The sequence below is a fragment of the Callithrix jacchus genome, chromosome 20 (genome assembly GCF_049354715.1).
Source record: "Callithrix jacchus isolate 240 chromosome 20, calJac240_pri, whole genome shotgun sequence".
Lineage (NCBI taxonomy): Eukaryota > Metazoa > Chordata > Mammalia > Primates > Cebidae > Callithrix > Callithrix jacchus.
The window spans coordinates 16,209,304-16,221,099 of NC_133521.1; the positions used below are offsets into that span (position 1 = coordinate 16,209,304).

Below are 11,796 nucleotides of genomic sequence, written 5' to 3' on the forward strand. Positions count from 1 at the left end.
ACATTTTCATCACCCCCAAAATAAGACCCTGTGAACCCATTCCACAGCACTGCCCATTCCACCTTCCCTCAGTCCCTGATGAACACGAATCTGCTTTCTCTCTTTATGGGTTTTACTACTCTGGACATTTCATAGAATAGGAATCATACGAAATGTGACCTTTTCCACCACTTCTTTCACTTGGGTGAATGCTCTGAGCTTCTGTCGTGTTCATTCCTTTTTACAGCTGAATAGTATTGGGTACAGAACAATTTTTTATTCATTCAATCACTGATGGACCCTGGGGTTGTTTTCACCTTTTTTCGCTATTGGGAGTAGTGCTGCTATGAATGTCAGTGTACACGTGTTTGTTTAGTATGTTTTCTATCCTTTGAAGTGTATACTGGGCATCTGTAGTTTTTTTGTTTTGTTTTGTTTTTTGAGACGGAGTCTCACTCTGTTGACCAGGCTGGAGTGCAGTGGTGTGATCTCTGCTGCTCACTACAACCTCCATTTCCCGGGTTCAAGCGATTCTCCTGTCTCAGCCTCCTGAGTAGCTGAAGACTTCAGGCATGCAACACCACATCCAGCTAATTTTTGTATTTTTAGTAGAGACAGGAATCTCACCATGTTGTGCATGCTGGTCTTGAACTCCTGACCTCAAGTATCTGCCTGCCTCGGCCTCCCAAAGTCATGGGATTGCAGGCATGAACCACAGTGTCTGGTTGCATCTGTGTTATTTAAAGCTCCCCTAAAGATTCTAGAATGTAGCCAAGGCTGTGAAGCACCCAGTTCAAGCAATGCCCCACCCTGTGGCTCTAGTTTGAGAAATCAGGTTCTTGGGTCATGGCTCCGGAGAATCTGATTGTGGATTCAAGGGTCTCTCTCTCCTTGAGTCTCTCTCTCCACTGATTGACAGGTCAGCCTACCCATCAGCCACAGGAGTGCCTCAGACAATGCCCGCCTTGTGAAGGCCAAGAATAGCCCCTTCCCCTCCAGAGAGAGGTCCCTCATTCCTGGCTCAGGGCCCCTAGGGCCCCCTGCCTGGTTCCACTCCCCTATTCTCCTTGTTTGGGTCAGCCTCTGCTCCTGATCTGTGAGTGAGACTTGGGCACCCAAATCCCCCAAGCACAAATCACCCTGTTTAGAGACAGGGCAGCTTGAATGGATCTTTAAGGCCCAGCGCCTCTAATGCTGTAAGAACACAGTGGGGCTAAAGATGCCTCCACCATTCTTGTGGCTTGACAGGATATCTTGGTCTGAAGCATGGGTATTCTGGTTACAAGCCATGACACAGTTGTCACCAAAATCTCTTACATCTGTGTAACTAATGGGCCTATCCTGTAAATTTTCCCCAAGCAAAGGAAGCTACTTCACAACTGATCACAACATGAACAGTGGCTCATGCCTGTAACCCCAGCACTTTGGAAGGCTGAGGTGGGCAGATCACTGAGATCAGGAGTTTGAGACCAGCCTGGCCAACATGACAAAACCCCATCTCCACTAAAAATACAAAAATTAACCAGGCGTGGTGGTGCACGCTACTCAGGAGGCTAAGGAAAGAGAATAGCTTGAACCTGAGAAGAGGCGGAGGCTGCAGTGAGCCGAGATCATACCACTGCACTCCAGCCTGGGTGACACAGAAAATACTCCATCACACACACACACACACACACACACACACACACACACACACACACGGATCCCTTAACCTCCAGAAACAGAACTATGCCAACAACTTTCAAATAGCCCTTCTCCAGCCTCAGAAAAATTAGAGCCTATGGAGCTCTTTGGTTATTTAGATAAACCAAAAAATTGTACAGACTCTGGCACCTGTGTCAAATTCAAGGATATCGTGGGGCCTCTATGAATGGATCTGTAAGGCCCAGCCTGGTGTGACCTCTCCAAGAGCGAGGCAGCCACTTCCCTCACCTGAGAACCAGAAAACCGGGACGAAGCAGACGTGTTTGCCTGAGTAGGAGAGGTCAACGTGGCTATAAAAAGCTTGCACAATAAAAGGCAAAACTTCTGGAAATACTCTTGTGACAACCAAGTCCCACTCTACTGATCAGAGAACAAAGCCAGTTTAATATATTTAATCTGGGCAGGTGTGGTGGCTCATATCTATAATCCCAGCACTTTGGGAGGCCAAGACAGAAGGAGCCCATGAGCTCAGGGGTTCAAAACCAGCCTGGGCAACATAGTGAGACCCTGCTATCTCTACAAAAGAAATTTTTAAAATAGGCATAGGCCAGGCATGGTGTCTCACGCCTGTAATCCCAGCACTTTGGGAGGCCGAGGCAGGTGGATCACTTGAGGTCAGGAGTTTGAGACCAGTCTGGCCAACATGGTGGAACCCCATCTCTGCTAAAAATACAGAAATTAGCTGGGCATGGTGGCACACACCTGTAGTCCCAGCTACTCGAGAGGCTGAGGCAGAGAATCACTTGAACCCAAGAGGTGGAGATTGCAGTGAGCCAAGATCTTACCACTGCATTCCAGCCTGAGTGACAGAGTAAAACTGTCTCAAAAAAAGAGAGAAAATTTAATAAACCATAAATCAATAAAATGTCTTTTTAGAGCTTCTATGTCACAAGAAGATGAGCTTAAAAATATATCATTTAAAACGTTTTCTATATTATTCAAAATATTATAGTAATATATGTTATATATAATATATTATTATTTATAATAAAATATTTTAATGTTTCCTTAAATATTAACATTTACTTTTATATTTTAAATTTAATTATAATAAAAATATATATATATATATATATATATATATATATTTTTTTTTTTTTTTTGAGACAGAGTTTCGCTTTTGTTACCCAGGCTAGAGTGCAATGACTCAATCTCGGCTCACCACAACCTCCGCCTCCTGGGTTCAGGCAATTCTCCTGCCTCAGCCTCCTGAGTAGCTGGGATTACAGGCACGCGTCACCATGCCCAGCTCATTTTTTGTATATTTTTAGTAGAGACAGGGTTTCACCATGTTGACCAGGATGGTCTCGATCTCTTGACCTCGTGATCCACCGGCCTCGGCCTCCCAAAGTGTTGGGATTACAGGCGTGAGCCACCACGCCCGACCTAAAAATATTATTATTTAAAGTAGTATTTACTGAACAACACAGAGAATTCCAGGACAGTTGCAGTAGACATGAGAACATTTTTTTCTCAACTGGGTGAGTGTGGAGCTCTCATTCGTTTCCTACGGTGACCACATAAACATTGTCACCCATGCATTGCCCGAGAAAGTTAAGTATTTCCCTCCTCCCCTAAGCAGTCCTGTCAACCAAGTGCCACACTGGTACTTCCGTGCGATGATCATTTCTGCCGGCAGGAGGCGATCTTGCTCGCCACATTCTACCTTGACGCTCCCTCAGGCCGCCTGAACGTGGCACTCAAGAAAATAGGGTAAAAGGTGTCTATGCTGACGATTCCTTGACAGAGAAACTACTTGCAAACAGCAAGAGAAACGTACTCAAAAGCGAAAGTGCTTTTCCTGGTTTCTGATCACTGTTTTTAGGAGTAACTGCTGTAGAAAGGAAAGAAACAGAAGGCTGCTTGTTTTTGTCAACTTGTTGCAAATGTTAAAACTTTAATTAGCACGTAAGCGGTTTTGTGCCTTTTCTTCATTGATGTCAGGTGGCTTTTTCATCGGAGGCCTTTCAAATGAGGCAAAGTGGCAAACTCATCCTTCCTGTGAAATGAGAGCTGCTGGGAGGTTGCCACCCTCACTGGGTGGCGGTCTTCGGAGGTTATTTCCTCATCTCTGAAACCTTCCAGCTTCCTTGCAGCCTCTGACAGACCTGAGTGAACCCAAGAGACTATACAGGGCTCTTTTCAGCCTTAGCGACTGTTTCGTATTGGAGCTCAAAGGTAAGATTTCATACGATGGAAACTCTCTGTTGCTTTAAAAGCAAACCAACCAGGTCAGACACCGTGGATCATACCCTGTAACCCCAACACTTTAGGAGGCCAAGGTGGGTGGATCACTTGAGGCCAGGAGTTCTAGACCAGCCTGGTCAACATGGTAAAACCCTGTCTCTACTAAAAATATAAAAATTCCAGCCTGGCCAACATGGTAAAACCCTGTGTCTACTACTACTAAAAAATAAATAAATAAATAAATAAAAATTAGCTTGGCACGGTGGTTGTCCCAGCTACTTGGGAGGCTGAGGCAGGAGAATAACTTGAACACAGGAGGTGGAGGTTGCAGTGAGCCAAGATTATGCCATTGCACTCCAGCCTGGGTGACAGAGTGAGATCTGGTATCAAAAAAAAAAAAAAAAAAAAGCTGGACAAGGTGGCTCACACCTGTAATCCCAGCACTTTGGGAGGCCGAGGCAGACAGATCACCTGAGGTCAGAAGTTCAAGACCAGCCTGAGCAACATGGAGAAACCATGTCACTACTAAAAATACAAAATTAGCCAGGTGAGGTGGTGCATGCCTGTGATCTTATCTACTCCGGAGTCTGAGGCAGGAAAAATCACTTGAACCCGGGAGGGGGAGGTTGCAGTGAGCCAAGATCATGCCTTTGCACTCTAGCCTGGGCAACAAGAGTGATACGTCATCTCAAAAAAAAAGGCAAACCAACCACTATGTTACAGAGGCCCAGAGGTGTCAGGTGGCATGGAGAGGTAGCTGGCATTTACATTCCAAATCTCTTGACTCAAAAAACAATTCAAGCTGACAACGATAAAGGGACATAGATGGCATTTAAGCCTTGTCGATCCATTTGAAAATGTTCTCAGAAATTTGTGTTGGTAAGCTTGAATTCTAAATGGAAGTCCAAGAAATCCAAGCTTCGGAGTGGAAAACTGTAATCATAATTATTTATTCATTTTTTTTAAGAGACAGGTTCTTGCTTTGTTGCCCAGCTGGAATGCAGTGGTACAATCTTGGCTCACAGCAGCCTTGAACTCCTACCTCAAGCAATCCTCCCGCCTCAGCCTCCCAAGGAGTTAGGACTACAGGTGTGTGCCACCACACCCAGCTACTTTTATTTTTAATTTTTGTAGAGATGGGTCTCAAACTCCTGGGCTCAAGCAATCCTCCTACCTTGGGCTCCCAACGAGCTGGGATTACAGGTGTGAGTCACTGTTCCCAGCCCACAACTATTTTTGAAAGACGACCAACACACAACGCTAAACTCTTTGGTTTGGGAAGATGAAAATAGGCCTCACTATTTCATTTCAGCTAATATACAAAAATTAGCTGAGTGTGGTGGCGGGCACAGACGAGCTTTCAGGAGCACACCTGGCAATGTGATCGTGTGACATCCAGAAAGTCACAGAACAGTTTTGAGCTGGAGGAAACACCTGGATGGGGAAGGATTTCCATGTGAACAGACAATGGCCATCTGCTGTCTCATTCAGACTTTTCTCCTGGAGGAGAATTCTGTCCTTCCCTAACGGGCAGGGTGGGGCTGCTCCCCACTGCAGACGGCTCCTTCTTTTTTAAAAAAAAAAAAATTGTTTTTATTTTCATAGGTTTTTGGGGAACAGGTGGTATTTGGTTACATGAGTAAGTTCTTTAGTGGTGATTTGTGAGATTTTGGTGCACGCCTCACCCAAGCAGTAAACCCAGTTTGTAGTCTTTTATCCCTCACCCGTTTCCCACCCTTTCTCCACTTCCAGAGTCCCCAAAGTCCACTGTGTCATCCTTATGCCTTTGCATCCTCATAGCTTAGCTCCCACTTATGAGTGAGAACATAGGATGTTTAGTTTTCCATTTCTGAGTTATTTCACCTAGAATAATAGTCTGGAGGCTGGCATAGTGGCTCATGCCTGTAATCCCAGAATTGTGGGAGGCTGAGGTGGGCATATCACATGAGGTCAGATGTTCGAGACCAGCCTGGAAAACATGGTAAAACCCTGTCTCTACTAAAAATACAAACAAAAACAAAAACAGCCAGGTGTGGTGGCAGGTGCCGGTAATCCCAGCTACTTGCGAGGCTGAGGCAGGAGAATCTCTTGAACCCAGGAGGTGGAGGTTGCAGTGAGCCAAGATAGTGCCATTGCACTTCAGCCTAGGCAACAAGAGCAAAACTCTGTCCCAAAAAAAAAAAAAAAACAAGGAAGAAAGAATAATAGTCTGCAAACTGGGCACATGGTGGCTCATGCCTGTAATCCCAACACTTTGGGAGGCCATAGTGGGAGGATCACTTGAGGTCGAGAGTTTGAGACCAGCCTGGCCAACATGGTGAAATCCCCTCTCCACTAAAAGTACAAAAAATCAACTAGATGTGGTGACATACACCTGTAATCCCAGCTACTTGGGAGGCTGAGGCACAAGAATTGCTTGAACCTGGGAGATGGAGGTTGCAGTGAGCCAAGATTGCACCACAGCCTGGGTGACAGAGAGAGACTGTCTCAAAAAAAAAAAAAATAATAGTCTGTAGAGGGTTCCTTCTCGCCTTCCCTTCCCTTTCCTCAAACCTGGATTGCACGCCATATTGTTGCCTCCAGGGAAACTACAGTTACTGTTTCTATTCTAGCCCTGACTACAGGTGGTCAAGACCAGTCTGGATAATTTTGGCGTTGGAAAGGACAGAGCTCAGATGGTCCAGTTCCCTCAGTTTGCAGAAGCGGGGGTTGGTGAGTCAACTGGGCCACCTTTGGTAGCACCGTTGTGGCTAGAGGCAGCTGATCTGGTATTGAGGTAGGAATTTTTCCCATTGCATCCCAAGGGATCAAGACTGGAGGGACCGTGCACATTGGAAATTTCCTTGCAAACTGCTTATGACCAAGACCCCAGAGAGTTCTTATTTTGGCTGCTGACCGAACTTAGTTCCTGTGATCTGAAAGCCAAAAGAATGGTGAGATTTCAGAATATTCTGTTGTTTTCATGTCCCTTCTCTGCTTAGTAAAGGAGCTTTTCAGTCTCCCAGAGTGATTCAGTCATTGAAGATGTAGAATTTAGGCCAGGCATGGTGGCTCATGCCTGTAATCCTGGCACTTTGGGAGGCCAAGACGGGCGGATCACCTGAGGTCAGGATTTCAAGACCAGCCTGGCCAACATGGTGAAACCCTGACTCTACTAAAAATACAAAAATTAACTGAATTGTGGTATCAGGCACCTGTAATCCCAGCTACTCATGAGGCGGAGGCAGAAGAATCGCTTGAACCCGGGAGGCAGAGGTTGCAGTGAGCCGAGATTGCACCACCGCACTCTAGCCTGGGTGACAGGGCAAGACAGTCTCAGAAAAAAAAAAAAAAGGAAAGGAAAGGAAAAAAATGTAGAATTTAAGTTAGACATTGTTTCAAACTCAGAAGCCTCTTCCTCTCTTCTTCTCAAAACCTCCTCATTTTCCCCAGCCCCGTTCTGTTTCCCCTGCAATACCCCTGCAAGATCCCCCTCAATCAACCCAAGTGAGGTGGCTGTCTTCCCTCCACACAGCATGGGAACTTCTCCCATTCAAAATCTCTCTTCCTCTCTCTCATATGAAAAATGGTATTAAAATTGCCTTTTTCCAGCCCTGAGCCCAAATTCACTGGTTTCTCCAATCAATGTATGAGCATCTGTCTCCCTTGTGCGTGTATCATTGACCTCTATCTTTGCCAGTCTGACACATCAAAAAATTAATGCTACTTTTTTCTTTCAGTAAGAGCTTATAAGCCTTTTTTTTTTTTTTCAGTCAGACATCATAAGCCATTTTCTTTTCTTTTCTTTTCTTGAGACGGAGTTTCTCTCTGTTGCCCAGGCTGAAGTGCACTGGCACCATCTCGGCTCACTGCAACCTCTGCCTCCTGGGTTCAAGCAATTCTTGTGCCTCAGCCTCCCAAGTCGCTGGAATTACAGGCACCCACTGCCATGCCTGGCTAAATTTTTGTATTTTTTAGTAGAGACAGGTTTTTGCCAAGTTGGCCAGGCTGGTCTTGAACTCCTGCCCTCAGGTGATCCACCCACCTCAGCTTCCGGAAGTGCTGGGATTACCCACTGCGCCCACCTGCCATTTTTGCTTCTTCTTCTGGGGCTGCTTATTCTTGTACTTTGTTCATTTTTCTATTGATTTGTTGAACTTATTAATAGGAACCGTTTATGCATTAAATAAACTATTTAAAATATGCCATTTAAAAAAATTTTGTTTATTTTTTGAGACAGGGTCTCACTCTATCGCCCAGGCTGGGGTGCAGTGGTGCAATCACAGCTCACTGCAGCCTCCACCTCCTGGACTCAAGCGAGCCTCCCACCTCAGCCTCCTAGGGTAGCTGGGACTACAGGCTTGTATCACCATACCTAGCTATTTTTTGTTTGTTTGTTTTTCATAGAGATGGGGTTTTGCCATGTTGCCCAGGCTAGTCTCAAACTTCTGGACTCAGGCAGTCTGCCCACCTTGGCCCCCGAAAATGATGGGATTACAGGCATGAACCACTGCACCCAGCCTAAAAAATACTTATGGCTCAGTTAAGGGGCTCATCCCTGTAATCTCAGGTGTTTGAGACCCTGCCTCTAAAATAAACATTTTAAAATTTTCAAAAATATTAGCCGAGTGTGGTGGCATGCACCTGTAGTCAAAGACACTGAAGAGGCTGGGGTGGGAGGATTGCTTGAGCTCAGGGGTTTGAGGCTGCAATGAGCTGAAATTCACTGCAGTGCATATGGCTACTAACCTGGGTGACAGAGTGAGACCCTGTCTCTATATATGAATATATAGTTTGTACCATATATCTGTGATATAAGCTTTCCCTGTGCATATGTTTTAACCTTTATATGGTAAAAATTTATTAGTCTTTTTCTTTAAGGCTCCTCGATTTTCAATCTAGCTTGAAAAACCATTCCTGACTTCAAGATTTTAAAAATACTCTTTTTTCTATCATTTTTTCAAATACTTTTAATGGTTTTACTGCATTGAAATTTTTGTTCCATTTGGAACATATCTGGGTGTGAAGAGTACATTGGAATTCAACATAAAAATGATCACAAGCTTTAGGCCAGGCTCAGTGGCTCATACCTGTAATCTCAGGTATGAGATTACTTTGGGAGGCCGAGGCAGGCAAATCACTTGAGGTCAGGATTTCAAGATCAGCCCGCCCAACATGGTGAAACCCTGTCTCTACTCAAAATACAAAAATCAGCCGGGTGTGGTGGCACACCTGTAGTCCCAGCTACTCAGGAGACTGAGGCATGAGAATCACTTGAACTCGGGAGGTGGAGGTTGCAGTGAGCTGAGATCACACCACTGCACTCCAGCCTGGGTGACAGAGTGAGACTCCATCTACAAAAACAAAAACCAACCAACCAACCAAAAAGAATGCTCACAAGCTTCAAGTTTGATATCCAGAACATTCTGCTTAACCCCAAAGTATTTTTTTTTTTTTTTGGTCACTTGTTTCTGGTATTCGTAAAGGAATCTTTGTCTACTGTATGTGATTTAAAGAAATTTCTCTTACATTTTCCCCAAATTTGAAAGCAGTAACTTTCTGTTCTGTGGACCTGTGTGAAAATGTCAAGTTCACATGGACATGAGACTTAAAATACAGATACGTTCTCAAGTCATCAAAAATAAGTAAAGGGTCAAAACTATATTTTTAAGTTATATTCTGGTTTGGAATTTTTAAACCTTTAAAAGTCACAAGTCATTCTTTTAAAAATCATGAGCCTTTACATTAAAATGTAATTTGACCTTTTTCAAACATGAATTTTACTGATATACAGAACAGAGATTATAATGAAATTTATGTGCATTGTACCTAGCAACTCATATTAATGGTGAGTTTTAAGAAAAGCATGGTAACAGTAATAACATTTCAGAGTTACTAGGTTAGAGATCAAGATTACAATAATTTTTTCCTTTTTTTTTTTTTTTGATGTTGCAGCCTATCCAAATCAAAAGAAAATATATTTTCCACCTGTAGATGGCAGTATTTGTACAATGAGTATATCTTTATTAAAGGAAGATTATTAGAAATAATCTTCATGTAAAAATCTTCAAAGCTTTTTATAATGGAAAATTTCAAGCATACCCCAAGATAGAGAGAGTAGCGTAATGAACCACCGTGCTCCCACTATCCATGTCAACAGTTATGGCCAGTCTTGTTTCATTAACCCACATCCCCCTCCCACAAACCCAACACTTTGGGACATCGAGGAGGGAGAATCTGGATGGATTTGAAGCAAATCCCAGACTACTGCAAAACTAAAATAGAAAAATAAAGTTATGATACCACCTGTAAAACACCTTCAAGGAATTGCGTTGGTACCCATGGAATCCTAAAAATACATAATTGGTCAAATAAGAAACAAAACCAGCCCTGCTGCTATGAAGATGAAAAACACTGAATGCCATATCATTGCATGAGAAAACTTTATGTCTATCACACACGGTAAGAAGGTTTATATAAGTACAGTGTATGCAGACAAAACAAAAGATAATGCCTTAACCTTTTTTTTTTTTAAGGTGCAGTCTCGCTCTATCACCCAGGCTGGAATGCAGTGGTGCAATCTCAGCTCACTGCAACCTCCACCTCCCAGGTTAAAGCGATTCTCCTGCCTCAGCCTCCTGAGTAGCTGGGACTACAGGTGCACGCCACCATACCCGGCTAACTTTTTTGTATTTTTAGTAGAGATGGGGGTTTCACCATGTTAGCCAAGATGGTCTCAGTCTCCTGACCTTGTGATCCACCCACCTCAGCCTCCCAAAGTTCTGGGATTACAGGCGCGAGCCACCATGCCCGGCCAATACTTTTTAAAAGCAATTACTAGGCCTGGCACGGTAGATCATGCCTGTAAACTCAACACTTTGGGAAGTCAAGGAGGGAGAATCACTTGAGGTCAGGAGTTCGGGATCCACTTGGCCAACATGGCAAAACTCCATCTCTACTAACAATACAAAATAAAATAATAAAATAAAAGCAATTACTAACTCACAGAAATAACAAATGACAGAATATGTGACATACACATCCTTCTTTGGAGTAAAAAAAATGACAAGGTCTAATTATAAGTTTAAAAACTAACTGATAATAAAAATGTTTAAGTGAGAAGACCAAGTTAGAAGCCCCTGCAGAGTGAGTGATTAGATATAGAAAGGAAATCCAAGGAAGCAAGGGGAATGGAAAATTACTGACTTGTTAGAACAAAGCAGTGACAGCTGCTGGCTCTAAAATTAGGAACAGAGACGAGGAATTTTCAGAGCACCACCCAACAAATCACAAAGGCACAATTCACCCAGTACCTTTCAGAAAGATTTTTAACTCCTAGAGGAATACAAGGCAAATGACGGCCAGGTTGATCATTCAGGGGCGGTGTGCTTCCCCAGACCTTGCTGCTCACAGGGTCCAAGACTGTTTCTCCACAGAGGGCTGCCCTTGAATGACAGCTCACATAAAGACCAAGGGCAGAGAAGATGCACTTCTTTAAAGTCTTTTGTGTTTTCTATGCTGTTCTGAGACTTTGCTGATTTCACAGACAGTCTGGAAGTCTAGCATACACTACTTACATTTTCATCACACTCTTTGAGCTTTTCCAGGCCAAACTCTGGGAATAAAATGAGTACCCATAGACCTTTAGTTGCCCAGGTACCACACTTTCAGGCACCTGGGTGGTAGATTCTTTTACCCGTTGTTGGAAACAGGTTATAATGTCAGGAAGAATTCACATTGAGACAATGGATTGCTCAGCAAAGCTAGTTTACTTTCTGCAGAAAGGGTGCAACTCGCTGGCAGTCTTGCCACGAGGGCACACCTGAACAAAGGAACAGGGACATTTATAACTTTCGTAACCTGATGCAATTGCCCTAATGCTGTGTCCAGTTTTCATTGGCTGGAATGGGACCTCACATTCTATGCTTGACCCGATTGGCTAAAACC

General features: G+C 43.8%; 1 long non-coding RNA gene across 1 annotated transcript; it reads left to right on the forward strand.

Moving 5' to 3' along the window:
• Positions 1-3,414: 3,414 nt before the first annotated feature.
• Positions 3,415-7,568, forward strand: LOC108589345 (uncharacterized). The gene is made up of 3 exons (XR_004737272.3): positions 3,415-3,861; positions 6,483-6,582; positions 6,675-7,568. It is a non-coding gene; the product is annotated as an uncharacterized LOC108589345 (long non-coding RNA).
• Positions 7,569-11,796: the final 4,228 nt, after the last annotated feature.